The sequence below is a fragment of the Sinocyclocheilus grahami genome, unplaced genomic scaffold, assembly GCF_001515645.1.
Source record: "Sinocyclocheilus grahami isolate Dianchi unplaced genomic scaffold, SAMN03320097.WGS_v1.1 scaffold198.1, whole genome shotgun sequence".
Taxonomy (NCBI): Eukaryota; Metazoa; Chordata; class Actinopteri; order Cypriniformes; family Cyprinidae; genus Sinocyclocheilus; species Sinocyclocheilus grahami.
The window spans coordinates 138,484-145,540 of NW_015505377.1; positions in this window are offsets into that span (position 1 = coordinate 138,484).

Sequence of the window (7,057 nt, forward strand, 5' to 3'; positions counted from 1 at the left end):
TTGTTAATATTTTGAATTAATTATTTTTATTTGATCACTTTTCATTTCAATTTTTGGTTAGAGTTTTAGTAATTCTGTTGTTTTTGTCATTTTTATTAGTTTTTTTATTTTTACTTATTTTTTTATATTTCTAGTTTTTGTTTAGTTTAAGCTATTTTAGTACTTTATTAAAACTAAACAAAAAAGGGAAATGTTGCTTTGGCAAATAGCTAAAAAATATTTATAGAAATTCTGTAAATATGATCATTTTTATGAAAAATATTTACAAAGAATATTTTTATATATTTTATGTTATTTCTGTTGGTTTCAATTTATGATTTTTAAAAATTATTTTAGTTTTAGTTAACAAAAATAACTCTGATAATAATAAATGTATAATAAATGTGACACTGAAGACTGGAGTAATGATGCTGAAAATTCAGCTTCGATCACAGAAATAAATTAGATTTTTACAACATATTCACAGAGAAAACAGTTATTTTAAACTGTAATACTATTTCACAATTTTTACTGTATACCTGATGCAACACGTGTTAGTGCATGTTTAATTTCAACAAGCATGCATTAAACTGATTGACTTTTACATTGCTACAATAAATAACCAAATAAATAAACGCTCTTCTTTTGAACTTTCTATTCATCAAAAAAAAAAGAAATCGACAAAAATATGAAACAGAACCATTTTAGTATCATTGATAAACTATTATAGTTTTTGTTAATATTTTGAATTAATTATTTTTATTTGATCACTTTTCATTTCAATTTTTGGTTAAAGTTTTAGTAATTCTGTTGTTTTTGTCATTTTTATTAGTTTTTTTATTTTTACTTATTTTTTTATATTTCTAGTTTTTGTTTAGTTTAAGCTATTTTAGTACTTTATTAAAACTAAACAAAAAAGGGAAATGTTGCTTTGGCAAATAGCTAAAAAATATTTATAGAAATTCTGTAAATATGATCATTTTTATGAAAAATATTTACAAAGAATATTTTTATATATTTTATGTTATTTCTGTTGGTTTCAATTTATGATTTTTAAAAATTATTTTAGTTTTAGTTAACAAAAATAACTCTGATAATAATAAATGTATAATAAATGTGACACTGAAGACTGGAGTAATGATGCTGAAAATTCAGCTTCGATCACAGAAATAAATTAGATTTTTACAACATATTCACAGAGAAAACAGTTATTTTAAACTGTAATACTATTTCACAATTTTTACTGTATTTTTGATCAAACAAATGCAGCCTTGATGAGCAGAAGAGACTTCTTTCAAAAGCATTAAAACACTTAGTGTACAGCAAACAGCCTCAACACTCGTTTGCATGATCTCACAGACTGAAGGAGAGCCGGTTCTTGTTGGTCATTATTCTCATTCACATGCTCTTCCAGCAGAAGAAAAGACACGTTCTCTGTCTGTTCAGTGTAATTTAAACTAAGACACTATCTGTTATTCTTGGTCAACAGCTGCCAAAGCCCCTCCCCTTCCTTCTCATTAATATGCAAATGAGCAGCTCTGGACAGAGGCGTGATGTCTTCAGTGTGAATGGAGCTGAATAATACATCGCATGTTTGAAAAGTGAATCTAAAGGCATCTTTACACAGCTGAGTTAAGGCTGCTCTGTGCCACATTAAAGACAAAATTAAGCCTGCTCTGACCCACCTCAGCTCCTATATTAAAGTATTCAATTCTAATTTCTGAAATGCATTTATGCCACCTCTAAGCAGCATTAAACAGTCTGAGTAAAGACACGAAAACGCCGCTTCAGAAGTGCTTCTGAGCCACATTTGCAAAGCAAAGAAGCAAAAAGTCTTGTTTTCTAAAAAAACAAGTTTGTCCAGTGATGAGGATCATTGAGCTGTTGTCATGATTCTCCGTAGACTCTATGAGATCCGTATTTAAGGCACTCAGAGGAACACAGGTATGGATTAATCTTCATTAAACATTCACAAGACAGAAGACGTCTGTGAATAATTCATGTCAGCTGTATTTGAGCTTATAATATATATACTCCGAAAACGCCGCTTCAGAAGTGCTTCTGAGCCACATTTGCAAAGCAAAGAAGCAAAAAGTCTTGTTTTCTAAAAAAACAAGTTTGTCCAGTGATGAGGATCATTGAGCTGTTGTCATGATTCTCCGTAGACTCTATGAGATCCGTATTTAAGGCACTCAGAGGAACACAGGTATGGATTAATCTGATGGCTGTCTTCATTAAACATTCACAAGACAGAAGACGTCTGTGAATAATTCATGTCAGCTGTATTTGAGCTTATAATATATATACTCCCGCTCCACTCATCTGACACATTTAAATGATCCAAATCTGCTTTCAGAGCTGCTCTCTACAATTAATACTGATCAAATATAATGATCATTAAACCAGTATCACAGTGACTCGTTCATGTATGCATTTTTTAATTTATTTATTTCTCATTTAACTTTATCTTGATTTACTTCAAAACTAAAAATGACATAAAAAGGAATAAAAACTAAGACATATTAAAAACAAAAACTGACAAAAACACACAATAAATGTACTAATACTGAAAACAAAAAATATAAAAATAAAATTAATTCAAAATATTAATAAAAAGTATATAATATTATTTCAGTGATACTAAAATAATACTATGCACATTTCAGGGATGTTATAATATCTAGTTTAAACTAGTTTAATATATATAAATATTTTTAGAAGATCCTGTCTTTTTAAAAATAACATATTCTTATGCACATACACAAATGCATGCACATTAAACAAACAATGCAAAGTGTGAGGCAGTTTACTCTTAGTTTGCATTTATGATTTATGATGCAGATATGAGATGTGTGTGAGTCTGTTAGGGTTAGGGTTAGTGTGTGTGTGCGTGTGTGTGTGTGTGAGTGTTAGTGTGTGTGTGTGTGTGAGTGTGTGTGTGTGTGAGTGTGTGTGAGTGAGTGTGTGTGTGTGTGTGTGAGAGAGAGAGAGTGTGTGTGTGTGTGTGTGTGTGTGTGAGTGTGTGTGTGTGTGTGTGAGTGTGTGAGGTGAAAGCTAGAGTGAGGAAGAGCAGGAGAGGAAGAGAGGAACACAAACACTCGCGCGTTTCCTGCGCACATACACGCGTTCCGGTTACTGGAGCCGGTTCGGTTTGGATTTTTCGCCCGATGATGATGATGATGATGATGATGATGATGATGATGATGATGATGAAGTTTCTCGGCGCTGTGTGAAGCTCTGTGAGCTGGACGCGGTTCCTGGAGGAGGATGAGTTCATAAATTCACTGCTGACTGACATCAGACATTAACGGTAAGATGACCGGGACTGATCGGTTCTGATCGAGATAGATCGGGTTTTACGGCGTGTTTGCTATGTGTGTGTGTGTGTGTGTGTGTGTGTGTGTGTGTGTTTGGTTCGCTGCGCAATGTGTGTGTGTGTGTGTGTGTGTGTGTGAGAGAGAGAGAGAGAGAGAGAGAGAGATACTGCATTATTCTGCTGATGAACTATTTTTCAGGTGTACTATTTTTAATGTTGTAAATCTTGTACATGTGAATAATCCAGGTAGCCCACATATAGAGTTTTTCTCAAGCTGAGAATTTAGAATAATTGATCTGATTATTATTAGTCACAACAGAGGAGCTGTTTATGTGCATTCAGATCTAAATTTGTGCTTTTCACACTATATGAATCTATAAAATTGGAAGTTGGATTAATTTATTGCCATTGTCACTTACAAAAAAGTGGCAAAAAGTACCATGATAATACCATGTTTTTAACATGCATGCATGATGGTAATGCCATGTTGTTGTATAGTGCTTTACAGTACCGTAAAGACCATGGTCTATAAAAATGGCGATTATTCAGTATCAAATTATGATGCTGTTGCTTGTAATAATAGCATTGCAATGGAATTATTGCATTATTTGGATTCAGATGTTCAGTATTAGCTCAACGTGTGAGTCTGCAGTGGTGATGATGATGTGAATTACTTTGAATTCCTTAATAATTCATAAATTATTAATAGGAATGGTTGATCACGGAAGGTTTGAGTCGTGCTCAGCGGTTAAATAATAACTCACATGTGTTCAGATGTTTGTGTTTTGTTGAGCACATAGTTCATCTGAGGTCATTCTGTGTTTCAGATGAAAGTTTGGATGCATTCAAACATAATCCAGCTCTAATTTAACTCGTATTAATGATGTACTCCAGGATTTGCATTCACATAATCTTCCAAGGGTGTCTCAAAGGCAAATGACAAAAGCCTTTTATACCATCATAAAGAACGAGAGTCTCTGGCATGTAAAGGAGACATCTCTATTGTGAGCGACTGTATGAAAGCGTTGTTAAGTGAAATTGAAATACTACATATTATCATCAGCATTAGATGATTTCATCCTTCAGGCTTTTGTGTGGCTGTCAGCGGGACTTCAGATCAGTCTCAAGGTTAAAGCTGTGCTTTTGCAGGACGAGGTTCAGTCGGAGCAAACGGAGGCCTGATCTGAGATCTGCTGGGCTTATGTTTATATTCATTCATTTAGCTGACGCTTTTTATCCAAAGAGACTTAAGAAGGAGCAACATCACAAGCAGTTTGCCATAAAAGCCTCAATATTCATAGCAGTACACAAACAAGAGCAGAGGAGAAATGCAGATGAAGTGTCTTCAGCTGTGATGGTCTCAGCAGATCTTTGTGTCTCGTTCCAGCGGCGTTCGTTTTTTTCGAAACTTTGCCTCTTTTTCTTTTTTTCAAAACTTCACACACAAATCCAAGAACTGCACACAAAATGCAAAAAGCCTCTCATCTCGTGCAAAACGAAGCACTGCATTCAAAATATCACAAACACGTCTCAAAAGCAAACATTTGCAAACAGCTTTTCCATAATATTGTCACAAGCTGACACTCAAACAGCAGAAGCACACACCAAACCTACAAAACCAGACACTGATTCTCAGACTTTGACTTTCAGAAAACACTTTTTGCAAAACACGTCCCACACTTCACGATGTAACACACACACATCTAACAGGAATTAATATTATGGCAAAGCTGTTTGTAAATGTGTGCTTTTGAGACGTGTTTGCGATATTTTGAATGCAGTGCTTCGTTTTGCACGAGATGAGAGGCTTTTTGCATTTTGTGTGCAGTTCTTGGATCTGTGTGTGAAGTTTTGAGAAAAAAAGGCAATGTTTTGAAAATGTGTGTGTATGGTGTGTAGTGTCTGGTTTTGTAGGTTTGGTGTGTGCTTCTGCTGTTTGAGTGTCAGCTTTCAGAAACGGTGTCACAAGTACAGATTTAGTGTGTAACTGTAAACAGAGAGGGTGAAGGGTCTGGAAAACTTTATTCTTTTTATGCCTCTAATCAAACTCTACACAAGCATGAACACTTCTAGCTCAAACTTGATTTCAAGGGTTTCGAAATGTCTTCACAGTTTATAACATAAGTACGTGTTGTATTCTCAGCATTGCTGAAAGGTGCACTAAAGCAGGCATTAGCTTGACATTCAGACAGTTTCCTACTATTGCCATGACAAAGCAACCGTTTAAACAACAGTTTTCTGAGATGTAACGGCACATAATGCACGTTTAGGCCTGAAACATACTTTCACAACAAACCATACATCGATGGAAAGCTTATTTATTCAGCTTTCAGATGATGTAAAAATCTCACAAAATCGACCCTTATGACTGCTTTTGTGCTCCAGGGTCACACATCTCCTTTTGTGTTCAACAGAAGAAAGAAGGTAAAAACATGAAGATGAGTTAAAGAGTGAAGTTTGTAATGTGTTAGCCGAGCGTTTGGATTTCTGTCGTTCTGGCATCTGATAGTTTCTCGGTTTCTGTGCGACGACTTTCCTGCAAAACCTCACAGAACAGCTGAAGTCTGGTCTCGGAGGCCTGATGGATGTGTGTAGGAACAGCACCGAATGTGTTCACAGATCCTCTCTGGGAACGATCAGGTGTTTAGCAGCTCTCCAGTTTTATAAGCTCTTAATGATTGTTTGTTTGTCGATTCCAGGAGATCTGATTGGCTCTGATCTCTCTCTCAAACACTCACACACACACATGTTGGTTTTTATGGTTTATGGGGACTCTCCATAGGTGTAATGGTTTTTATACTGTACAGACCGTATATTCTATTGCCCTACACCAACCCTACCCCTAAACCTACCCCTCACAGGAGACTTTGTGCATTTTTAGATTTTCAAAAAAACTCATTCTGAATTATTTATAAGCCTTTTGAATTACGGGGACACTGAAAACGTCTTCATAAATCACCTTCTCGTTGTAATACCTGTGTCATGCCCATGTTATTATACAAATTTGTGTCCTCATAAACCACATAAACATACTGTACAGACCGTATATTCTATTGCCCTACACCAACCCTACCCCTAAACCTACCCCTCACAGGAGACTTTGTGCATTTTTAGATTTTCAAAAAAACTCATTCTGAATTATTTATAAGCCTTTTGAATTACGGGGACACTGAAAACGTCTTCATAAATCACCTTCTCGTTGTAATACCTGTGTCGTTATTATGTTATTATACAAATTTGTGTCCTCATAAACCACATAAACATGCACACACACACACACACGCACACACACACACACACACACACACACACACACACACACACACACAGGTTCCATAGCAACCAGGAGGGCTTCGCCATGGCAACGGGAGGCTGTTGATGCAGAATGATTCCTCAGATCAAGTGTCTTCTTGTTATTTTTGTCAAAGATTTACATTGACGGCTGAGTTGATATAGTATATATAGACATAGAGTCTTTAAATACTATAGCAGCTTGGCTTTTATGTAAATCCATGAAAAAAAGATTTACATCAAGATCTGAGCCAGCATTGGGAGTTTGCACAGGCAAGCATAAATCAATGACTTGACAGGTTTTTGCTCAGCTTTACAGTAATAGGAAAATAACAGCATCACTGTTGCAATATTTTTTAAATAGGCAACAGTGTAGTTCAGTTTCAACTATAAAACAGCTTTACAAGAGACAATGTCATTATTAATTATTATAACTTATTTTGTGTGTGAGTGTGTGTGGGTGTGTGTGTG